This window comes from Lissotriton vulgaris, chromosome 9 (assembly GCF_964263255.1).
Source record: "Lissotriton vulgaris chromosome 9, aLisVul1.2, whole genome shotgun sequence".
Taxonomy (NCBI): domain Eukaryota; kingdom Metazoa; phylum Chordata; class Amphibia; order Caudata; family Salamandridae; genus Lissotriton; species Lissotriton vulgaris.
This window is the reverse complement of record NC_141697.1, coordinates 33,774,430-33,801,174: the sequence shown is the minus strand read 5'-3', so window position 1 is coordinate 33,801,174 and position 26,745 is coordinate 33,774,430.

Sequence of the window (26,745 nt, the reverse complement as noted above, 5' to 3'; positions counted from 1 at the left end):
CACTTTTTTTGGAAGCAAAAAAAAAAGTACGCCTGCAGCAGCAGGATCTGCTGGGGACCAAGCTGGGAGCAGCACCCCTGCTCCATTGGGTTCAGTGCCTCCACCACCACGCCAACTTAAGTCAAAGCCCTTGAGTGCTTCAGAGGCAGTCAGTGTACTTCTCTAATCACCATCGACCAGTGATGTTGGCTCATCGCAAGAAAGTAGCAGCAATGTCCCTGAATCAACACAGGTTGTTGTAACTCATCTGACAAGTGTTGAACAACCACAGCCGCAACAACAACACCATGTGCAAGTACACGCCCAAGTACATGTGGAAGGAGAGGCAGCAAAAGGAGATGTGCAAGCAAAGGTGCATGGAGGTTCACAAGTGCCCACAATAGTTGTTCCTCCCGAAGTAGGGGCACATCAGGAAATCGACAATGAAGCCGAGGTATCATTGGAAGCCACTCCTCCTGATGATCATTCATTGTCTTCCACATCCCTAGCAAGGAAAAGATCAAGGGGGGTGTCTACATCTTCTTCAAGCCCACCTCCTTCTGATGCAAGTGATCCGTCTTGGGAACCACAACTGCGGTCTGACAGTGAGGCACACCATGATCTGACACCGGTACCTAAGCGTAAAAGGAAGGTCGTCCAAAAACTCAAACCTATGGAGTGTGATGAGGCTCAACAAGAAGTGACAGATACTGCTGGTGATGAAGCCTCTCACGATGACGACGAGCCAGTCATCACAAAGGTCACTGCAGCCCCACCGGGCATGCAGCAAAGAGACATTTTGACCCTATCCCGAGAAGCTGCTGAGCGTGATGATGATGTCGGCGAGGAGGCAATGGAAATGGAATCATTAGATTTGGAGTTAAGTAGTACACCAAAACCTACCGCTTCCATATTTCTTCGCAAGAAGGTACCCACCTCGTCCTCGACCTCAATTCGTGGTGGTGAAAGTGCAAAACGTACTGAAGTTCGGCAATCCACATCCTCCACTTCATCTGGCATTAGCAGCAGGACCACCACCACCAGTATCGCCGCCTCCTCCGGCCCCCAAAGACATTTCAAGTCTCCAGTTTGGGACTTCTTTAGTGTTTGCCCAAAAAAGGAAAACGTAGCCATTTGTAGCCTTTGTAAGCTTCGAGTTAGTCGTGGTAAGCTTGGTTCTAACTATGGTACCGGAGGCCAGAGAGGTCATCTTGAGAGAAGGCACGCTGTCCAATGGTTTCCGCACCTAGAGGCGGTCAAGAAAGCCGGAATTGCACGTAATGAAAACGTTGATTTTTCATCTGCTGATGACGAGGAGGTAGAAGAAGACGATTCAAACACTTCACTTACACCCAGTTCCCATGTCAGCAGCACACCCCATGGGAGCCACACTAAGAGTGTGGGAGAGAGTGAGACATCAATGCGGAAAAGTTCATCAGCGAGCGTAACTGGGTCGAAGAGATCATCATCATCCCGTAAATCATTGGTCCAGGACAACATTAAAAAGATGTTGTTTACAGAAGCGCAATATGAACGCAACCACCCAATGACCCGTCTGTATAACACTAAGCTGGCTAAAATGCTAGCTCTGGACCTTCTCCCTTTTTCTTTTGTAGAAGGGGTTGGTTTTCTAGAATTAGTGACAGCGCTCTGCCCTAAATGGAAGGTTCCTAGCCGGTTCTATTTTACCCGAGTTGCGGTTCCAGCACTACATGAAGATGTTCTGAAGGTGATTGGGGCAGCTTTGCAGAAGAGTGCTGTTCACACTATACATCTGACAACAGACATGTGGACCAGTGGCGCAGGCGCTGATTACATGTGCATCACTGCACACTGGGTCTCTTTTTCAGGGGCTAAAGCAAAGCTAAACTCAGGTGTTGACACTAACATTGTTTTTAAAGGTGCTCGGAAACATGCAACACTAGCCATGTTTGGTTTGGAGAAACGTCACACAGCAGAAAACATTTTGGATGTCTTTAACACAAAGGTCCTTAACTGTCTGTCCCCACTAAAACGCAAGGTTGGTTATGTTTCCACGGACAATGGCTCCAATATAGTTAAGGCCATGAGGGACGGTTACTATTTCAGAGTGCCGTGTTTGGCGCACTGTATAAACCTGGTTGTCCAAAAATTCTTGGGTAATAAAGGCAGTGCAGCGTACGGTGTATTGGACACCTGCCGAAAAATGTGCAAGCATTTCAGCCATTCTTTTAAGGCCCGGAAGCAGCTGAGGAGCCTGCTATATCAACATCAAATGCCAGTGAAAGCACTAATCCAGGAGGTGGTAACACGTTGGAACTCAACCTTCTACATGCTTGAGCGTCTGTATGAGCAGTATACGGAACTCGATCAATATTTCCTTAAAGAGGGTGCAGAGGAGCTGAGGATGGGTGGGCCGCAATGGAACATAGTTGAAAGCCTGACACGCATGCTTCGTCCTTTTGAGTTCTTCACGCGTGCAGTCAGCAAGGAGGACTCTAATTTGGGAAAAGCTATCCCATTGTTGTACATGCTGGAGGACCAACTGAAGGAGGTGTGTTCTGTGTTTAGAAAAGATAAAAACCAAGACTCTTTGCTTCTGGCCGAGCAATTATTAGAGCTCCTACAAGGTGATGAACGTCTTAAAAAGATCCACTCAGAACAGCATTACATTTGTGCTACTATTCTGGATCCACGCTACAAGAAGGCGCTGGCAGGCCAAGCATTCTTTCCTTTTGATGATGAACATGTTCTAAAGTACAAACGTTGGCTAGCCTTGTCAGCCAAGAAGTTTGAAACAGAACGGCTGGAAATTGAAGGAAATGGCAGTACATCAGCAGGCCATCCCCAGTCAAAACAATCCACTTCTGCACCTGTGGCTGTGGCACAAGTGACCTCTCAGCCGTTAAAGACACCGGCAACCGGATCATCTGCACGAAAGACAACAGAAACATTGGAGGCTGAAGAGGATTGGCTAGCTCTGCGTGGGTTTGGTTCTCAAAAGGTCAGAGGCACAGCAAGAGCTAAGCAAAGTGGAGGAACCTTGGATGAGGACCTTGAGTCGATGGTGAAGGACTATCTGAATGACTCAACAGAGGTCTATGTTAATTCTGACCCATTGGCGTATTGGCATGGGAAAAAAGAATTGTGGCCACAGCTCACCAACCTGGCTTTAAACTACTTGTCTTGCCCACTCGCAAGCGTGTCTTCTGAACGGGTTTTCAGTGCGGCTGGTGGGATTGTAACTCCCAAACGGAGCCGCCTCTCGCCCAAAAATGTGGAGAGGTTAACAATGATCAAGATGAATCAGCACCTCATACCACCAGATTTCAGAGTACGAGAGAGCGTGCCGGATGAAGAGGAGGTGGCCAGCAACATAGATGAGGGAATTTCTACTCTGTCAGGTGACACTGAGCTCTCCCTGTCTGAATTCGCAGAGTATGATGACGAAGCCTTATTCTTATTCCTGGACCGTGATACCGACTTCGAGCCCTGAAAATGAGACAACGAATCAATAACTTTCTTTTTCATCCTTATTCACTTTTATTCCTGTGTGTCTGTCTTTCTTTGTTGTGCACAGTTAATATAATTCAAACTTTAATCAGATAATCACAAAAACAAGGCCATCAGCAGAACTGTCTTCACTTGTTTGCTAATTTATTTGAAGGTGCCGCAGTCTGCATTCCTCAGGTTCACAAGTTCAGAAGAACATGCTCCTCTATCCTCCTCCTCCAGACTCCTATTTCCATCAAAGCAGAGGGCTGGTTTACGCCCAATGAAGAAAGACTCAGCACTTGTGGGGGTGTTGTTCTACCTCTTTGCAGGTGAGTTGACGGGTCTGGGGCCATTGCTGGGAAGCACTAAAAGTGGTTTGGACCAAATCCGAGGCGGAAAATTTTTTGTGTTTTTGATGACTTGCTTGCCTTTGAGGTGCTCTTAGGGGGGGTTCCGTCTGTTTGTGGGTGAGGTTCGTGGTCTGGGAGCATTGCTGGGACACTCTAATCTTGATTGCATTTGCTTTTCAGGAAATCCGTCGTGCCAACCCCGACTTATGGCCTAGCTACGCAGCGCGTTTGGACCGAAGGCCCAGAAATATTGCAAGTATGAGATTTTGCTTTTGGCCTGTTTGGGGGTGTTATGCTTCTTGGCGGGTGGGTTGACGGGTCTTGGGGCATTCCTGGGAAGGTCTAATACCGGGTAGAAGTGGTTGGGACAAAATCCAGGCCGGTTTATTTTTGTGGCTATTTCTGACATTTTGCTCTATGTAGCGTTTTCGGGGGTCCTGTTTGGGGGGCTTCCTGGTGTTTGTGGGTGAGTTTCGTGGTCTGGGAGCACCGCTGGGACACTCTAATCTTGATTGCATTTGCTTATCAGGAAATCCGTCGTGCCAACCCCGACTTATGGCCTAGCTACGCAGTGCGTTTGGACCGAAGGCCCAGAAATATTGCAAGTATGAGATTTTGCTTTTGGCCTGTTTGGGGGTGTTATGCTTCTTGGCGGGTGGGTTGACGGGTCTTGGGGCATTCCTGGGAAGGTCTAATACCGGGTAGAAGTGGTTGGGACAAAATCCAGGCCGATTTCTTTTTGGCTATTTCTGACATTTTGCTCTATGTAGCGTTTTCGGGGGCCTGTTTGGGGGGCTTCCTGGTGTTTGTGGGTGAGTTTCGTGGTCTGGGAGTACTGCTGGCTATATATACTTTACTTTGCAAGAGGTTTGAAGCAAATCCATGGTGGCAGAGGGGACTTAGGGCCTAGCTGCAGAGCGCGCGCGGAGTGATTTGGGAAATTTGTGAAAAATTGACTAAGTCCCCATTTTTGTACTTTTGCTCTTTGGCTGTTTGGGGGTCTTCTACTCGTTTTCTCCTGGGTTGACGGCTCTGGGGCCATTGCTGGGAAGCTCTAATACCGGATAAAAGTGTTTTGGACCAAATCCCAGGTGGAATTTTTTTTGTGTTTTTGATGACTTGCTTGCCTTTGAGGTGCTCTTAGGGGGGGTTCCGTCTGTTTGTGGGTGAGTTTCGTGGTCTGGGAGCATTGCTGGGACACTCTAATCTTGATTGCATTTGCTTTTCAGGAAATCCGTCGTGCCAACCCCGACTTATGGCCTAGCTACGCAGCGCGTTTGGACCGAAGGCCCAGAAATATTGCAAGTATGAGATTTTGCTTTTGGCCTGTTTGGGGGTGTTATGCTTCTTGGCGGGTGGGTTGACGGGTCTTGGGGCATTCCTGGGAAGGTCTAATACCGGCTAGAAGTGGTTGGGACAAAATCCAGGCCGATTTTTTTTTGGGCTATTTCTGACATTTTGCTCTATGTAGCGTTTTCGGGGGCCTGTTTGGGGGGCTTCCTGGTGTTTGTGGGTGAGTTTCGTGGTCTGGGAGCACTGCTGGGACACTCTAATCTTGATTGCATTTGCTTTTCAGGAAATCCGTCGTGCCAACCCCGACTTATGGCCTAGCTACGCAGCGCGTTTGGACCGAAGGCCCAGAAATATTGCAAGTATGAGATTTTGCTTTTGGCCTGTTTGGGGGTGTTACGCTTCTTGGCGGGTGGGTTGCCGGGTCTTGGGGCATTCCTGGGAAGGTCTAATACCGGGTAGAAGTGGTTGGGACAAAATCCGCGCGGAAAAGCCTTTAGTTTTGGCACTTTTTGTAACTTAGGGTTCGTTAGGGTTAGCCCTAGCAGCAGGATTGCATGTGTTTCGGGGTGTTCTAGATTTTTCCAACTGAGTTCTGGGGTCTTAGAGCACTCGTGAGAATGTGTAATTTTGGTTGCAAGTCATTTGAAGAAAATCCATGGTGGGAAAGGGGGGATTTGGCATAGTTAAAGAAAGCCTTTGCCACTATTCTTAACTTAGGGTTCGTTAGGGTTAGCAGTATTTCTATTGCATGTGTTTGAGTGGGGGGGATTTCGAGTCTTGGAGCGATGCTGGCTGTGGCTACTTTTGCTTGGTTGCTTGCAAGTGGTTTGAATGCAATCCACGGTGGGTAATGGGTAATCAGGAAGGGGGTACTTCGGCCTACTTTTACTTTCAAAGTAAGTTTTGTCACCAGTTTTCTGCTAGGCCTCGTTTTTTGAGATTTGATTGGGGGTCTTCTACATTTTTGCGACTGGCTTTAGTAAGGGTCTGGGTGGGAGCACTGCTAGGAAGATCTAATTTTGTTCTAAAAACACAGTTTACAGTACACCTAGCTTGAGGGGCAAGATCCGCTACATTAATTTGCCCATACTTATTTATCCTTCAAAAGGTGACTCAGAGTACGCACTTTCAAAAATATTGTACTGTCTACTAGGAAAATCAAATTGTGACTTTTTACACTCCACAGCCTACATACCTTATATTTATTTATCAGTGGTGTTGTAATATTATATCACTTCCTGTTTTTCGTTGAATAATTACAGGCCGGGTTTCAGTCTCTGCAATGGGGAAAAAAGGATGGAGTCAGGCTTCACAGTAGCGAGCCACAATTCAGCATCAGGCAGGCAGTGGACAGGGTGTCTTCTGGTGACCAACATCGATGGACGAAGCGTCGGCTGCAATGGAGGAGTGCCGCTAATAGGAGGATTTTTTTTCTGCAGGCAACTTACTTACCACTTCCAACAGGACCACTACAACCACATAGATAGAGTATCCCTTGCCTTTTTCTCTGACTGTGACTGCTTTCTCTGACTGTGACTGCATTTCTTGGCTCTCTCTCGGCTTCTACATTGATCCCTTAACACATCACTTAGTCCACTCCACTATCACATCTGCACCACACATAGTCATTTGTAAGTGCTCCTACGTAATTCGCAAGTCGCAGCACGCCCCAGGCCGTAGAGGACTGGGATGGCCCCAATGATGAAGCATGTCACCAAGGGGCAACCCTGGTGAGTGAGGGGACACCTAGAAAAAAAGCAATTTCTCCTTTTCTATCTACTATACCTTCCAGACCAACCCCACTGAGTGTTGTTGTGAATGGATTTATAGTGACCAGCAAGGCTCTCGGGTATCTGGCTACAGAGACCTTATGTTGAATATCGTTATCAATAATTTACACATAGGCCCTTTACTGTTGCATTCTTTCTTCCACAGTTGTCGAATGTACTACTTACTTTTCACTGACATGCATGCAGTAGTGCATGCACTTTCAAAGATTGATGGATAGGTTTGTACCCAAAGAATTGTTTATGTTCAATTGTTTGTCTATGCTGTGCTTTTTTTTACAGGGTGTCTTCTGGTGACCAACATCGATGGACGAAGCGTCGGCTGCAATGGAGGAGTGCCGCTAATAGGAGGATTTTTTTTCTGCAGGCAACTTACTTACCACTTCCAACAGGACCACTACAACCACATAGATACAGTATCCCTTGCCTTTTTCTCTGACTGTGACTGCATTTCTTGGCTCTCTCTAGGCTTCTAAATTGATCCCTTAACACATCACTTAGTCCACTCCACTATCACATCTGCACCACACATAGTCATTTGTAAGTGCTCCTACGTAATTCGCAAGTCGCAGCACGCCCCAGGCCGTAGAGGACTGGGATGGCCCCAATGATGAAGCATGTCACCAAGGGGCAACCCTGGTGAGTGAGGGGACACCTAGAAAAAAAGCAATTTCCCCTTTTCTATCTACTATACCTTCTGTCAGGTTACGCAGCCCCTAAGCGCCTACCGTACTATGAAACTACATTTCCCATGAGTAGGCGGGAGACTTGCAGGAAGTTTATCTGGGGAACAGACGCGCTTCCTGTTGCGCGTTATTCTGGTTTCTGTTCTGCACCGGCATGAGAGCGGACGCTCTGCATGCTTTTCTATCGTGTCTCCTGTGGACTATCACCTTCCCCCCCCCCCCCCCCCCCCCCTGAGGCTCAGTGGGGAGCGCTTCCGTGTTCTGTCCTTGGCGGTAGACGGACTTCACGCGTCTTCAGGTAAAGCCGCTCTAAACTCTTCGGCCGCCCGTGCGGTCAGCTGATTACTGCCTGAACGGATTGTTAAGGGAGGTTCTGTGACTGTTTTCTAACAGAATTCTACCTTTGATGAATTCCTGTTTGGTTGAATTGTGTGTGGCGGAGCACAGTGGCGGTCTATACCACGTGTTAGCGTTCACATCGGGGATCGTTTTTGTACTATTAAAACGGAGCGCGGTAGTAAGGACAACTACGCGTCTCCGTTGTATAACTGTGTATTTCAAAGGACCTCCATAACTGGGCATGTAGTGAGGTAACTACAGGCTACCCCAGTTCTCTTTGTGTAGTGCACCGTGGGGTGTGTTGTTGGCAGAATTCAGTGGTGGTCGCAACTACGTTTTTCTGTTTGACCTTCACCAAAGATTCTCTACTGGGTCATTACTTAGAGAGCGCAGTGTTGTAGTTCTTGCTTCCTACACACTACCGTTTCCCTCTTCCTTTTTGTTGGACCATACATCTTTGCTTTGACTATTTGGAACCCCCTTTGTACATTGAGTCCTCTACCAAGTTTGTGGTATGTTGTGAGTAGTGGGTTTGATGTCTTAGTATAACGCGAGTGTGTTTGGTGCGACAGGAGTGTGTTCGTTAACTATATGTTTATGTGTTTCTTAGGCCTTCCTCACAGATTGTGGCAGAAGGGCTATAGTATTTCCTATCCAAGGTCATGTTTTCTTGGTGCTCAGGTACTTGTCTACTTCCTTGGTTATTTAGTGAGACTATATGAGAGTACCCTTGTATGTTAGGACAGCACTTCACTGATGCCTGTCTTGTCTTCTGTTACAGGTATCCTTTCCCTGCTGACCCTACCTTTACCCATCCCACATTTTTTATTTTAGTTTGTTATTTTTCTCCCCCGCCTAATGGCTCGAACACCCTGTGTTTACACTTCTGGGTGTTGGTGACATTTGGAGGTGGAACCATATTTGCATCGACTGGATCACGGGGAGTAAACCTGACACCTTCCAGACCAACCCCATTGAGTGTTGTTGTGAATGGATTTATAGTGACCAGCAAGGCTCTCGGGTATCTGGCTACAGAGACCTTATGTTGAATATCGTTATCAATAATTCCACACAGGCCCTGTACTGTCGCATTCTTTCTTTCCACAGTTGTCGAATGTACTACTTACTTTTCACTGACATGCATGCAGTAGTGCATGCACTTTCAAAGATTGATGGATAGGTTTGTACCCAAAGATTTGTTTATGTTCACAATAGTTTGTCTATGCTGTGCTATTTTTTCTTGTCTCCCAAAACCTTTCCCAAAAACCCCCGTACCCATCCATTTTTCAAACCCTAACCCTCTTCCCCCGGGCTGTGTGGTTTTGATTGATGTGTGACTAAATTATTATTACAGCAATAAATCCACACACTTGCTGGGTGGGGAGGATAAGGTGATAGCAACAGGCTGGTGAAGAAATCCGAGGATATATTGTTACTCTGCTTGACAAAGAACCATTGCTAATGTGAAAGAACTTCAACCGAATTAGTAGTTATACTTTACCATTTGTTAGGCTACAATGTGGCACTGCTCTACTGTACTTCTGTCACCTGCTATATTCTCAGTTGTACCGTTGAATTGCTCAGGAGGACAAACCAGATTTCATTTTCTTTTTTTTCATAGGCATGCAACTGCCACTGTGTCACACCACTAGTACCACCGATATGAGGAAATTTTATCCGACCAAGATTGCCAACGTTATTCGGTGTTTCCCGTGGAGCCAGCCCTGGGTCTAGCCCTACTTTCAAACACAAATTGCAGGTAAGATAAGCGTTTGGTGGTTTGGGGGTATAATGGAGTATTAGTACGAGAGACAAGAGACTGAAGGTAGTACTACTAAAGTCCTAGGACTCTTGGATTCACTTCACTTAGTCTGTGAGAGGCACTTAGTGTTGAAAACATTTGGGCATTTACACTTAAAGGAAGAAAATGGAACTAAACTTTCAGGAAAACAGTCAACGTTAAACCCCCACCCACCAGGCAAGCAGTAAAAAACAGGTATGCTCAGATAAAGTTTGAAAAAGTATATTTATATCCCTAACAAAATAATCTCCCGCAAGACCCTCCTTAACCCCAACGATTGTCCTTCAAAAGTCCCCAAAAACCCAACTCCCAATTCCCACCCCCCAAAAGTCTCTAAAAAAGGGGCAAGGGACACTATGGGTGGATGCTGTTAACTTTTTGGGCCAGGGCATCATGCTCCTCGCGGAGCAAGGCGAGCTCCTGCTGAAGGCGGGACACCATCAGGGTAGTGCGGCGCAGGCGTGCCTTCACTGCCTTGCAGGTGCAATGCCTGTGATGAGGAAATATAAATTTTATGGTCAAGTTATGTTCCCTAGCGCGTACCCCACCGTCTCCATGTACGAGTTAAAGTGCATGTAACTTCCCTCCTGTACCAGCTATGAAGACGCAAATACATTTGCGTCCACCGTTAACATGTCCTCTTTCAGATCCACCATGAATGGGTTGAATGGTCCGTTCCTAAGTATGCTATGCCAACGTCTTTTTGTAGCGTACTCCTATGTTTTCCAGCTCTGGCTGAGTAGGCCCCTGAATTTCTGCCACCGAGCCTCTTCTCTGGCTTCTGACTCGAAGGGCCTCTGCCCAGGCTGCCTCTGTCCCCGTGAACTCTGACTTACTTTCAGCGCGGCCCCTCGCGCTCAGCTCAGCCTGCTGCCTGCCAAGATCGACTATAACCTTCGAGTTATCTGTTCCGCTCCCCGAAAATACATTCCTGCCTGCTAGCTTCAGTAAACATCCTTCCCCAGCTGCAGAGCCAAAGGGCCGGCCTGTCTCCATGCAAGTAATTCAAGTAATTCATAGCCCTTGTTGCCATGCTCCCATGGAAGGCCCGTGCCCCCACGCTTCTCATACAGACACTCAGGCGCTTATACACGCACTCACAGCAAGTATAGAATAGCTTCTGCCCTAGAGACCTTTCCGCCCAGATAGCTTAGTTCCTAAACATCCGATACCAGATATGATAGAAACACAAGTTGATCTGACATGCCAGACTTCTGTCTCTTTCCGTCAGTGTAAATGTCAAGTCCCCGTGCACCCTCTAGTCACACGTGCAACACACGTCATGCAGCTGCGCGCGCATCCAAGCTTCCGATTTCTGCTGACATTGCAACATTCTTGTTAGTGCCACCCCTTCTGTGACACTTACTTGTGACGTTTCTAGAACACACCTCTAGTTCACGCCTCTTGATTACGCACATGTACCACGTGTATACTGTTATCTTGTCTTCTCTCAGCTGTTACGCCTTCTATACTGTTTCCAATGGTGTAAAATAAGTATATAAGCTATGTACTGTTAATAAAATGTAGCGCTCTATCCCTTCTGACACCCCTGTGGTGGTCAGAACATGATATCCTGGCCATGACCATTCCTTCTTAAGGAATAAAACCCCTAAGAACTCTAACACCACGGACTCTGTCTCCTTCTTCTGATTTTTGAGTTATTATTGATTAAGTACTTACCTGCATAGAAATTAAGAGAGTAAATTAATTATTTACGTCATTTGGCGCCCGAACAGGTACCCCTCCCCCACCTCACGCGCCGGTTGGCGCATTGCAAGCTCTGTCCCCTGCCATCAGTTAGATGGACCATACGCGTACCGGCAGGATTTCCTGCATCTCCCTCTTACCCACGGAGGTGACGAAGACTGCGATCAGTGCCCAGACGAGGCGGTGAGGAGTGCGGAGGATCCCGACCAGAGCCTAGCCGAAAGAAACAAGGTCCGAGGTGTCAAGAGGCCCACCAGGTTTCCGAAATTTTCCGAAGTTTCCCGAAGTTTTCCGAAGTGTCGAGTCGAGTCCAGTCGAGTATTCCGAGGCCTTCTGTTTCCGTGCTTCCCGGTGAGTACCATTGCTGGGACGTATCTAGACGGGTTTGGGTACACAAGTCCGGTCTGCACTGTTTTTAGGCAGTGTATCTGTACTGTTTAGCAGTATATCTAGTATTCCGAATTTCTGAATTTCTGCACTGTTACACCAGTGTATCTGTACTGTTTAGCAGTATATCCGGTATAGGGGGTAGTCATCTATGTCTCCAATGTCTTTTCATGTGATTAATGTTGTGGTATGAATGTGACCGTTTTATGTGTATTATTGTGTTTTCTTGTATAAACTAGTTATATTCAGCATTAAGTATCAAGGATCGCGCATTCAGAATCAAGTAGGCAAAATGCCGTTTTTTAACAAGTTAAAGCAGATAGGAACTAGGAAAGGGATGTTAGAGGAAGAGATTCCTATCCCCCCAAGGGACACTCCAGGTAACTTTATGTATAACAAGCATGGCATAGATGCCATATTGTATCTAGAATTATGGACCGATTATACCAAGCACCTAGACGAGAGACACAGATGGCCAGTTAATGGAACATGGGATGCCGAGTGCATCGTGAAGGTAGAAGAGGCATTACGGAAAAAGAAAGCCAGACAATCTCAGAAAGACGCCATAGAATTTTGGCGTAAGGAATCACATAAACGTGCTGAAAGAGCACTCCGTAGAGAAGACAGACTTAGAGAATCAGATAGAGCTCAAGAAAATGAATTAGTCACTGAAGGAATCCGAGTAAAAACAGAACAAATAGATCGCATCCGAAATAGCCAAGTAAACGGCATGTATCTTATGGCCGAGGGTACACCTGACGCCATTTCAGAAATACCGAAAAATCTTCCGCCACCGCTGGTCCCAACTAAAGTAATGCATAAAACTACTAAAGATATATTCCTGAATTCCTACTTAGAAGACGTAGCTCCAGCTTACACCAATCTGCCTGTTCGTGCCCTGCCTACTGACAGGGACGGGGGTGGCACTCCGCCCCCAGGTCATGTTCCGCCGGTACCGCAACAGACTTCCCCTGTTCCGCCAGCCCCGCCACTTCCAGTACCTAAAACAGATCTACCGAAACCACGTTTACCAGATCCTACTAAAAGACAAATTCAAATACAGACTGTACACAGAGATGATAGCCAAGCCTCCGCTTCAGGGGGTGCGACCGCGGGTCCTCGGACCCCGCCATTGACACACAGATTAAATGTCAGAGATATACAGAGTCCCCTCACGTTCAGGTCTCCTCACTTGTCCCGCTTAGACGCATTCAAGGAAAACATTTCAGTTTGTAGATACGATCCAGTACCCGGTAAAGACGATCTAATGATATTGGCATCACTACGGTTAAGATCTGCTACTGATATCTTGCTAAGCTATGTAGGAATGAAGGACCGTCTAGATAGGATATACGAGTTTGTACAGACAGGGAAAGACCCTGACAGTATCAAGAAGGCCATGGAAAACCAGAAAGTTGACATACAAGCACAGATATTACGATTTTTTATAAATTGTCTAATAAGAGAACGAGATAGGCCTGGAACAGATCAGAGTGAATTAGATGCACTGAACAAGTGGGGTCAAAATATAGCCGATGGAAAACATGACAAACAGAATTGCATAGCCACTATGTACAGAAAAATAAGAAAAACAGTAATAGAGGTACACCAGAAGGAGAAAGACAAAGCTTCCTCTGAGGAGGAAGAAGAATCTGAAGAACCAGAAAAGACTGCAGGCACCATAGCATATGTAGGTAAGGTAACTTACCTTAGGAAGGGAATCCGTCCGGAAAGCAAGAGAGTTTTCTTCTCTGCCTTGACAAATCCGAATTCTGCCGAGCATCAGTTCCAGGAAACTGATAAAAGACTTCGAGATCGAGTTGGGTACCACGTACTCAATTCTATGGATGAACAAGAACTAGCCCGATCAGCTGTATCATGGGCCGAAAATGCAGACATATATAATGATGACACGGTGGCGCAGACATTTCTGAACCTCTCCCCCGACGAACAGAAATTAGCAGGTGTATACATGATTCAGCACCTCCTCATCAAATACAGAACACATTATTCTGATCCCGGTCCCTTACACGAAACACTAGAAGCACTACTCATGGATAGATGGAGAGGTTTAAGCACCAAATTAATTCAAATAATTCTAGAACAGCGACACAGATATAATACCTTTGTAAGCTCCGAATATGTTCCCTCCCCGCCCCCAGAAAGGAAAATGTATCACATGCAACGCCTGAGTGGCGTTGAAAGTCAGAACCCCTTACGAGAAGTGCACCCCGTTATGGGTTAGGATCGTGTCTTGAAACGCGTGTATGTACACACGCCTCTGACTAAATTAGAACTGTTAGAAATGAAGAAACTAGTCCCGTGTCATGATAAAGACCCTGCAGGTTTTCACAGAGAGCTTAAAGACATGTTACTGATGGGGGATTACACATATGATGACATTATGAAAATGTTAAAAGTACTATTACCCACGGGTATCTTCGAGAAATTAAAGGAAAAGGAATGGGAGGTGGGGGACACAAAGATTGCATGGGCAGAAATAGAGGACGAAGAAAAGAAACGGATCCCAGGGTTAGGCCTTGGGGACAAAACTAAAGCATTACCAGGTTTGATAGTACAGGTTCTGCCCAGATTATTGACAACTAGAAAGGAAGATTGGGACGCCATCTCGTCCTGTAAACAGAAGCATGATGAAGATACTAGTGACTTCTATTCAAGATTCGAGAAATGTTTTATTATTAATAGTGGCCTCAAACCAAGTAGCGAGTCGTATCCGCATCTTTTTGTATCAAAGTTAGTGGAGAATTCCCTACCGTTAGTCAAAAACCGTGTATACAAGGTCGAGAGTACATGGCAAGCAAATACGCCATCACAGATGTTACAGATGTTACAATACCATCAGAATAGAATTAGAGAAGAACAAGATCAGGAACAGAAACGTATGAAAGACACAAAGATGAAAATGTTAGTAGCACAGACGGTCCCAGCCGACAGTCACAGAAAGGGTACGACCCAGACAAGTCACACTGCAGCTCCCGTTAAAGGGACATGCAATTATTGCAAGCAGCCAGGTCATTACGTACATGAATGCCCAGTTCTGAAACATAACATAGCGACAGGTAAAACTAAAGAAAGACCACACCCGCCTAGACAAGACCATAACCAGAATCAGTCTTCACAGAATACACAGAATACCCAGCCTATGCATGCTTCCTCAGCTCCAGCACAGACAGTAGCGGTACCACAGCCACAGCCCATTGCCGCGTCTCAGCAAGTCTCACAACAGATGTACCAGTATGCCCAGTCCGCATATCCAGATTATCCCCGATATACATGAAACAGCCTAGAGAGGGAAGGTGGCTTGCCTCTTATTGAGATTCCTGTAGATCAAGAAGGTCCTTATGTACACAGTCAAGTATTGGGAAAAGACAGAAAGTTTTTAATTGACACAGGGGCAAGTCGCACTACGATCAGCCATGATGAAGTCCCAGGGGCACCCCTCTCAGGCTCACAAAATGTTTCCCTTGGTTTTTCAGGTCAGCCTATTGTAAACGAGGTATCAGAACCAGTTCCCCTGGCTGTGGGTCCATTATCACGTGTTACAGACTTGTTACTTACGAAATCATGTCCAGAAAATCTGTTAGGAATTAAAACATTGAAAGCTCTAGGAGCTATAATCTGCTGTTCCCCGGAGGGAGTTAGACTCTTTCTACGGGATTTCAAGGGTCATTATGTTTTGCGAGAATTCGATGTCAGATTGAAAAATGTACCAGATTACTTGTGGGCAAAAGGCCCAACTGATGTAGGTTGCATGCATATCACTCCGTACCGCGTTACACTCAAAGTAGGTGTTGTATTACCCCGAATCAGACAATACAAGTTACCACCCGATGCTGTAGTGGCTTTACTGAAAATCATTGACGAGCTCATTGCCCAAGGAGTGGTCGTCGAGACCGACTCCAATGTCTGTAATTCACCCATCATTCCGATTCTTAAACGTACTGATCCCAATGCACCGCCAGTATATCGGCTGGTGATTGATCTTCGAGAATTAAATAAATGCATTATACCACAGTACCCTGTGGTCCCCGATATCTCATCCCTATTGACTGCCATTGATTCAGAAGCAACGTTCTTTACTGTAATTGACCTCAAGAACGCCTTCTTCAGCGTGCCTATTGATCCAGAGAGCCAATATCTCTTCGGATTCAGTTTAAATGGACGCAGCTTCAAATTTTCACGCGCACCTCAAGGATTCACAGAAAGCCCCAGCATCTATAGTCAAGCACTGAAAAGACAACTAGATTGTATTCAAATGCCAGTTAACACCGCTTTACTGCAATACGTCGATGATCTACTGATCACCGCACGAAGTGAGCCCGAATGTGAAAAAGCATCACTGACAGTTTTACATTTTCTGGCCGACAAGGGACACAAGGTGTCTCCTTCGAAGCTACAATTCTGTGTTCAGCAAGTTGTGTACTTGGGTCACTTGCTGTCCAAAGTGGGGAGACAGCTCACTCCCGATCGCATTAAGTTAATTGTAAATATGCCGCAACCCCAGACACAAAAGGAAGTGCGGGCCTTCATAGGCCTCACCTCATACTGCAGACAATGGATTCCTCAATATGCATTTCTAGCTAAACCACTCATCCAGTTAACGACACAGGAGGCAGCAACTTCGACTGCCCTCCCTTGGACTCAGGAACACACACAAGCTTTTGAAGAATTAAAGAAAGCATTATGCCAAGCACCAGTTTTAGCAACACCGTGTTACAGCAAACCGTTTACACTTTTTGTTACAGAACGTGATGGTACAGCGTTGTCTGTCCTCACCCAAGATCAAGCAGGTTCACATAAGCCTTGCGCTTATTTCTCTAGTACATTGGATTCAGTAGCCCAGGCACTCCCTGCGTGCTTAAAGTCAGTAGCAGCAACAGCGTTAGCAATCAGACAAAGCGACTCAATTGTTTTAGGTCATCAGTTAACAGTTCAAGTACCACACTCTGTAGAGGTTTTGTTAAACAGAACCCAGACTCAACACTTGACCATAGCACGACTGACAGGTTATGAATTAACGCTATTCCAGCCACATATAGAAATCAGACGCTGCAGTATACTGAACCCAGCAACACTGTTACCTACAATTATGACAGATCCAGCCCAGCATGATTGTATAGAAATCATTAATGCAGTAACAAAGCCACGACGAGACTTAACAGATATCCCACTGACAAATCCAGACCTGACACTTTATGTGGACGGTTCATGCATGAGAACAAGTACCGGAGAATTAGTGGCCGCATATGCCGTGACCACTGAAACTGAAGTTAAAGAAACACATCGTATTGACACACTGTCTGCTCAAGCAGCAGAGCTCATCGCTCTGACCCGAGCGTGTATTCTAGCCAAAAACAGAAATGTTAACATATACACTGATTCCCGTTATGCATTCGGAGTTGTACACGACTTCGGAGTCCTCTGGCAAGAACGAGGTTTCTTGACCTCTCATGGGGCCAAGATACAACATGGTCCCCTCATTCAAGCACTGTTAGAAGCAATACATTTGCCCTCGGGCATATCAGTCATGAAGTGTAAAGCACATACTAAAGTTACAGACTCTGTTTCCCAGGGTAACGACCTGGCAGACCAGACAGCAAAACATACAGCACTGACTCACACCAAGATTACTGATGTGACAAAGACAATCATACCGACAAAGTGCATGGCAGTTAAAGATCCCGCCCTAGATGTAATTGACATCCAGACGCATGCTACTGCAGATGAACTAAAGAAATGGATTGAACTAGGAGGGATTCAGACAGATCAAGGTTGGATGACGAAGGGAAAGTCTGCATGGTTTCTCCCCGACTCTATGGTTCAAGTCATGATTAATACAGCACATAGCCCGGCACATCTAGGAGAGAAAGCAATGTTAGACAGTTTACAAAATCTCTGGAGCAATAAACACTTACGAGCAGCAGCAAAACAGAAAGTGCGTACTTGCATGATCTGTTGTCAGTTCAATCCAGGTAAAAGCGTCCCTGTAGAGCAAGGTGGATTTCATCCTCCCGATCACCCTTTTGAAGTCCTCCAGATGGATTATATCCAGATGAACAGTTGTCGAGGATTCAAGTATGTCCTTGTAATTGTTTGTGCTCTGTCCCGTTGGACTGAAGCATACCCAGTTCCAGACTACACTGCTCCGACCACTGCCAGACAGTTGGTTCGTGAATTCTTCCCACGGTACGGTTTGCCCCGTGTCGTATACTCAGATAACGGACAGCCATTCTCGTCCGAGTTAATGAAGCAGGTTTCTTTACTGTTAGGGTACCAGTGGAAATTCCATTGTGTCCGACATCCTGAAGCCGCAGGCCTTGTAGAAAGGCATAACCAGACACTAAAAATACGTCTTGCCAAGATATGTCAGGAAAAAGGGGTCGACTGGATAGTCGCCCTGCCCGTGGCACTATTCTACATGAGGATGGTCGCCCACTCGAGATCAGGGCTATCCCCGTACGAAGTGGTTTTTGGCAGACCACCGAATATGTGGGGGACGCCCATTCCGAAGAAAATCACTGATGTTGATTGTAATATGTTGACAGATTACCTTGCCTCCTTGATGTCTGCACTCCAATCATGTCGTTCACAGGTTGCCGCAGCTTTCCCTGACAACACTGATGTAAAGCCGCACGAGGTCCGTCCTGGGGACCTGGTACTCGTCCGGAATTTCGACCGGAAAAATCCGCTGGAGCCCCGCTGGAAATTTCCTAAGACCGTCCTTCTTACCACGAGGACCGCCGTGAAGATTGAGGGGAGAAAGGGGTGGGTCCACACGAGTCATGTGAAGAAGTTTTTTGGACTGAAACCTGATCGAGACTCGTCCACCCCCACCAAAGACTGTGTAGAGGAAAAAGACTTTACAGTATCCGAACGAGAAAAAACTCCCCAAGAAGCATATCGCATGAAACTCCGATCTAGCAAGTCAGACAGTTTAATTGTTTAAGTCCTCCCCTAGGTGAATCGGTTAAATAGTTTCTGACATGTATCCCCTAGATCGAGATAGAGAGAGAGAGAGACAAGTTAAAAGACATACATACTGCAAATCACTGCGTAGTCACTGTATAGTGACGTTGTTAATAATGTTTTTCCTAAGTGTTCTAATTATTATTGCCAGTATTCTGCTACCCATCTACTGGCCTATTTTCAAGCGTGAACAATCTGTTTACAATGTCTCTGCTGAACACACTTTTAGTGAATTACCTGCACACGAACTCTCCTACAGACTTGCGCTGCGCAACAATACATTCATTAGTATGTTACACCACTCCCATCAGACGAACAATGCTACAGACTGCTGGATATGTGGCCGACTCCCTCCCTACCAGAATTACAAGGGAGCTCTGCCCCTCTTTCCGTACCCGTTCACTCACAATGGCTCCTGTGGAGCATGGTTTAAAATAATTAATTCCTTAGATCCTGATATTGCTGTTTTCGATGGGGGCTGGGTTTGGGGAAACTTGAACTTAGTCCTGCTCGACGTCTGTTACCCTGATAAGGAGGGACTCCCTACTCGAATAGGAACTGATCTAGAAAATGAAGTATATGGATTAGGTAACTACACAATTAGCCTCATGATCCTTACTGTCGAATCCGAAGCTGCACCAGTTCTGCCCCATATGCTAGTATTACCAGTCACTGGTGAATTATGTGTCCGAAAGAAAGGTTCAGTACACTTAGGTCATAGTAAATGCACTACTGTGGTCGAATTCAGTGACCATGGTAAATCGTCCTTTAAAGCTATTAGCCATTCCTATTTTGTTTGTGGTCATACCGCATACATACGTTTGCCTCCAGATTGGGATGGTACCTGTTATATTGCATTCCTTCTGCCGCCTGTTTTTCTAGCTCCCCCTGATTATCATAGAAATACGAATCTAGTAAAGAATAGACCCAGAAGAGATATTCCACTTGTCGACTACACAGAAACGGCATGGGAACAGTACACTGATTTCAATAAAGGATTATTTTTCTTTCTAGGACCTGTCCAAAACAGTAAATTAATACGTAGATTAACTAGAACACTTGAAGCTGTAGTACATGAAACTGCCTCCGCCTTAGGTAACTTAACAGAGGAGCAATCTGCTATGCGGGTTGTTGTCCTTCAAAATCGTCTTGTTATTGACGTCATCTTGGCAGATAGAGGTGGAGCCTGTAAGGTCATCGGGTCAAGTTGCTGTGTTTTCATTCCACAAAATGCACCATCTGTCTATCAAGCTATTACCCGTTTGCATAAAATTGCAAATCAGATACATCAGAATCCAGGCACCTGGACTTGGTCCGGATGGTTCTGGACAACGTTAACAGCCTGGGGATGGAAGATCCTATCCTTCCTAGGTTTCGGCCTGGTCATAGTATTCAGCTGCTGCCTGTGCCTACAGTGTGGGCCGGCGATATGTGGACTGTGTGCCACATCATGTATTGAACATTCCAGTTTTCTCTCAAACAGTCAAAGAAAGAAAGATGAACAAATAATGTTACAAGAACAGACTGATCGATTCATGAGGATTGATATATCATGAAGGGTCCGTAGGGAACAAGGAGGGAATGAGGAAATATAAATTTTATGGTCAAGTTATGTTCCCTAGCGCGTACCCCACCGTCTCCATGTACGAGTTAAAGTGCATGTAACTTCCCTCCTGTACCAGCTATGAAGACGCAAATACATTTGCGTCCACCGTTAACATGTCCTCTTTCAGATCCACCATGAATGGGTTGAATGGTCCGTTCCTAAGTATGCTATGCCAACATCTTTTTGTAGCGTACTCCGATGTTTTCCAGCTCTGGCTGAGTAGGCCCCTGAATTTCTGCCACCGAGCCTCTTCTCTGGCTTCTGACTCGAAGGACCTCTGCCCAGGCTGCCTCTGTCCCCGTGAACTCTGACTTACTTTCAGCGCGGCCCCTCGCGCTCAGCTCAGCCTGCTGCCTGCCAAGATCGACTATAACCTTCGAGTTATCTGTTCCGCTCCCCGAAAATACATTCCTGCCTGCTAGCTTCAGTAAACATCCTTCCCCAGCTGCAGAGCCAAAGGGCCGGCCTGTCTCCATGCAAGTAATTCAAGTAATTCATAGCCCTTGTTGCCATGCTCCCATGGAAGGCCCGTGCCCCCACGCTTCTCATACAGACACTCAGGCGCTTATACACGCACTCACAGCAAGTATAGAATAGCTTCTGCCCTAGAGACCTTTCCGCCCAGATAGCTTAGTTCCTAAACATCCGATACCAGATATGATAGAAACACAAGTTGATCTGACATGCCAGACTTCTGTCTCTTTCCGTCAGTGTAAATGTCAAGTCCCCGTGCACCCTCTAGTCACACGTGCAACACACGTCATGCAGCTGCGCGCGCATCCAAGCTTCCGATTTCTGCTGACATTGCAACATTCTTGTTAGTGCCACCCCTTCTGTGACACTTACTTGTGACGTTTCTAGAACACACCTCTAGTTCACGCCTCTTGATTACGCACATGTACCACGTGTATACTGTTATCTTGTCTTCTCTCAGCTGTTACGCCTTCTATACTGTTTCCAATGGTGTAAAATAAGTATATAAGCTATGTACTGTTAATAAAATGTAGCGCTCTATCCCTTCTGACACCCCTGTGGTGGTCAGAACATGATATCCTGGCCATGACCATTCCTTCTTAAGGAATAAAACCCCTAAGAACTCTAACACCACGGACTCTGTCTCCTTCTTCTGATTTTTGAGTTATTATTGATTAAGTACTTACCTGCATAGAAATTAAGAGAGTAAATTAATTATTTACGTCAGTGAGAGGCAGCTGTTGGCCTTGCTGCTCGGCGGTGGCGTATGCCTTTGGCAGCCCGGCTCAGTCTGGGTGGACCACTGTGCTGGGTGGCAGCCCGTGGGGCCACGGAGGCCGATGCAGACGACGTTGTTGTAGTTGTCGACTGCACACTTTTCACGTCCTCCAGGGCCACCAGCCGCCGATATTCCGCAACAGTGGCCTCGATCCTCCGTTGCCGGGCCGCTCTAGCCAGCTCCTTCCTCCTTGTTCGTTTGGAAGGAGAACCTATATGAAGAAAGAAAGACATAGTCTGTAACCAATGCTCTTTAAGATTAACTCAATCATTCAGCAGAAATTTGTGTTGCAGTACAACTAGCAACTTGCAAGCGCATTACATAACTATTGAGGCCAGTATCTATCTAACCTCACACTTCTTCATCCTTGCTCTAACATTAGTGGGAGTTTAAGGAACAAATTCTACGAGCACTGTGGACTTCCATTGGAGTCGACTATGAAAGTACACCAGTCTTATTCTTCTTCTTATCTCTTGTTTTGGAAAATTGGTACGTTATTTTCTGCAAGCCGGCATAATGCCAGCGCAGTAAACTTGCACCCGAGAAAAAGAGACGCACGCCATGAGGAGTGACCTAGACTTGCGTTCCCGTTGCGTTACTGTACCCGTCCAGTACATGCAGGTGGTGAAGCTCTTACTTTTCTATTACGGGTGGCACTGAGAATACTCTGTTACAACTCAAGGGCTACTGCTTAATTAATTTAACTTTCACCCTACAGTGGAAATGAGTACTAGAAATGGAAAATTGAAGAAGATAAATAATCTGATTATCTATCACTTCACATGGGATGTTTTTGCTTATATATGCGATGACTTTAGGTGCTTTGCTTTTTATTGAGTGACCAGTGATACATCCACACATGAATGACTGAGTACTACTAAACTTATTAAGAGAGGTAGGGAGTGGCCACCATAATAACCGGATCTATGCAGTGCTTGCAATACAAACTACTGCTACTATTTATGGTAGTATTTGGACAAAATTAAAAGTTCTTTTCCTTGCCTTTCCTACACTGGAACGGACGTGCGGGTGCAGTGTTACATGCTCTTCAAAGTTACACTTAGTTCATCCACTGACCGTCTACTCTCTCTAGATCATGGGTACTCACAAACTTTCTCTCAGGGGCTACATTTACAGTGTAGTTTGGGGCCGAGGGCCGCACTGGTGGGGGCGGAGTCAGAGGGGGCGGGGCTAAAGCAAAACGATAACTTGTGACCATGAGGTTGCACACAGGTCCCTGCAGCAGATGCCCTCATCCACTGAGCCACCAGACCCAGCATTTACATACATCTCTCTCCCTCCTGCTCTCCCTCCTGCCCTCCCTCCATCTCTCTGTCCCTCCTGCCCTCCCTCTCCCTCCCCCTCTGTCATCTCACTGTGTGTGTGTCTATCTGTGTCAGCCTTCAGCCCGGGTTGAGACCGCTTCCTCAACGCGCACACACAGACAACAACACCAAAGTACTTAACAGGTCTTTAAAAGACCATTAACATATTATTGAGGCTTTGTTTGTTTTAGCGCCCCTGCTTCTCCACCCTGACAATCACTGCTTGCCCGGCCCCACAGAGCAGAGGCTTTGTTCTATTTCACCTCTTTGTGGCCTTGCATCTCCACTCTGCTCTGTGGGGGCCGGGGGAGCAGTGATTGTCAGAGTGGAGATGCAGTGGCGCTAACAGGTGAAATACAAAAAAGCCTCTGCTCTGTGGGGGCCGGGGGAGCAGTGATTGTCTGCAAGGTCTGTGCACCGCCAAGGAAGGCTTGCCGGGCCACCACCGGCCCGCGGGCCGTACTAGGAGTACCCCTGCTCTAGATACACATATGCTATCTAAGAGTCAGATAGTAGCATGATCCAGGTATATGGACACATACAGTTTCTGTGTCACCCACCCAGGCTGTTGTCCTTCCACCCATCATTGCTTCATCATTCACCCAGCCATGCATCTCATATTCTTGCCTTCCCAGCTAGTCTTCAATCTCAATAAGTAAGGAATATATAAGAGCTTACCTCTGGCCGCCACCACCACCGTCTCAACTCTCACAGCCGCCGCCGCCGCCTCCTCCCCTGAAGAATCGCCCTCCGCCTCCGTGTCGAGCACCACCACCTCCACACTGGCCCCGCCACCAAATGTTCCACCTACAAAGTACATTTAAGAATGTTAGAATAAAGCACTCACTAGTCACTAGTATTTGGTCTAGGAATGAAGACATGTGAAAACAATGTAATTTGTGACTGTCTACGTTAAAGTTAAAAAAAATGTCCCTTTTTCCAGGGAAGGTTGTCTTGCTGCACTTTTTGGCACAACTGATGAAGGCTGTTTTTTTAACACGCACCATTTTTCTCCACACAGACAGAAGATGGGCTTCTAACAACAAGATCAAGTTGAAACCAGGTGAGAGCTCGGCTCGACCACAAGAAATGTCTTCAATTAATCGTCAGCACTAACCACTTTTCCATTATCAGTTAAACGTTTAGTTTTATTATGACTTCATTTTAATAAATGTGTTTACTTTTAATAAAGCTTTTAAACTTAAATACAATCTGTGTTTTTTGGTCCAGACTAGAGTGACTGAGCGAAAGGTTTTGCAATTTTTGCAAGCATGAGTCCAGATAGAACACTTCAAAAGACATTATGGACAATCCCAGAGGACTGCACTAAGTTGATAGAGCTATTGCTGACTAGAATCATGGGAGTTTCGCCAACCGTGCAATCTTAGTTAGCTACACAGACAGACTAATAAGAATAATCTAGTAATACCACAGGGAGTCATAGTAGAGGCAGGATAAGAATTTAGATACAGTCTACAAGAAGAGCAAAGACAATTTTGAAAAAAGTCAAATGAGGAACGCTAGGAAAAATAGGTACTAGTCTAAAATGAAAACTTACTGGGGCCAGCAGAGGAGCCCTCGCCTGCCCGATCCTGGCCCTGTTGAACAGCATCCGCCGCCTGCTGCTCCTGTGTCCTCCTCTCGCCCCTGGGGGGAGCTGACGTACAACATGAAAGAAAGAACAGAAAACATGGATGATTGTTGCTTGTCAATGTCAACCAAATCAAACATTTCAAAAGAACAATAACAAAATATTTCCGCGAAATTATATTGATTATGGTTACTTTTCATTTATTTGCGGACCTGTGACTTCGAAAGTCACGTAACTCACTAAACAAAGTACTGAAACGTTCACCTAGGACTGGCAGGCAGCAGTCCGCAGGCAAGACGCAAAGTGACAGACAAACTCCATTGTGATTTCAGTCAGATCAGTGACAACACTAACAGTTGCCTGCTACATTACCAGTCATTTAAATAGTCAAACTATCAATCCACCGCCACTATTTTTCTTATTGTCAGGGTTACAAAGGAAGGGGCAGATTTAAGCCCTTGCGGCTCTTTTGCGCCGTTCTTGCGTGACTTTTGTGACGCAGCAGCTAAACAAAAAAGGGCGCCATGGTGCGGCGTATAATATTATAACAACGTGACGCATTTGGGAGATGCATCCCGTTATAAAGCCCTGCGCCATCAGGGGGCGTTCCGGCGCAAGGGAGGGCATTCCTGCGCTGGAACACATCCTAATAGTGGCTGAGGGAAATCTACAAAATATCAATCAGTCACCTTTAGGACAATGATGCGTCACACAAACCCTGCACCTGCTTGAAGCAGACGTACGGCTTGACCCAGCATTGGGGAGATAGGGTACCCCAGAGCATTGATGGAGCTGCGCCATCGTTGCGACGCAACTCCAGCAGTAAAGCTTCGGTGACGTTTTGGGCCCATGGTGCGCCGCATTGCAAATACGGCGCACCATGTTTGGTGGTGGTAGCGGGCCGCACAATTAATGGCGCATCCCTGCTACTTTGCAGGGATGCGACGGTAATTGCAATTCTGCCCCTTAGGGGCATACTTACTTACGCGTTCTGGCGCATCTCCAGAGATGCGCCAGATCAAATGCGTCACGCAAAACTACCCTTGCGACACGGCAGATGTGCCTCATTTACAATGCGGCGCGCCCTGGCGCAAGGGTAGGCACTTGCGTGACGCATCTCGTCACGTAAGAGCGGCGCATCGCTGGAGTCACGTCGCCAACGCAATGCAACTCCAGTAATGCTCAGGGCCACCCAATACTTAACATGCTGTGTCAGTCCTTTCGCCTGCTTCGAGCAGACATAAGGAATTGAATTGACGTAGCAGCGTCGCAGAAGTGCCTGCGTTAAATCTTGTACATTTCACGCAGGCAATTTTGCGAGGCGCACAGCCGCTGGACCGCCCACCCTGCGTACTAGGAACGCACCCATTGTGGTGCAGGCCCATGGCTTTATAACGTGACGCATCTCCCTAGATGCGTCATGTTGTAAATGACTCGCAGGGATGCGGCACGTTTACGCCGCTGTTGCGTCACGCAAGGCAACGTAAACGTGGCGCAAGGGGCTTGTAAATGTAATCTGCCCCCTAGTGTCTAGCATTACGCAGTTCTGTAAAGTACACTCATACATAATAGTTACTCAGGCCAATGAGACCACGAAATAGAAAACAAATAAGCATAGTAGCAACGCCACTGAGAAGGAGAGCAGTGCACCTGAAATGCACAGAAGATTTTGAAATATAATTTAACTACAATGTAATCGTCATCAGCGGCATTATTGGCTTGCTCCATGTAAAAAACAAATATTTGCAATACAACAACACAGAGCAGGAGAAAACATCATAGTAGTGAGTGATTAAATGGCTACTACTACTCACCAAGCCCGGGGATCTCCAAGCCGAGCTGGTCCAGCAGGTCGCGCTCGCGGTCCAGGAGGTCCGTCCAGCGATGGGTGACCTGGCTGTAGGTGCGCTGGACCCCGTAGAGGTGGGATATGGCCCAGCACACCTTCTCCCACCGCTCCCGCATGTTGTAGCCGCCGGCCGCGATCCTGCCGCCTCCCGCGATGGTCCTGGGCAGGCGGCGCTGGACGAAGTAGACCAGCGCGCCCACTTCCTCCGGGCTGAATATCTCCCGTCGCGTCACCTGCTCCCCCCTCAATCTCCCGCATGCTGTCCTGCCACTGGGTCCAGCACTACTCCCCGCCGCCGCTGCGGCCCTCAAGTGCCTGGGCAGCTTCACGGC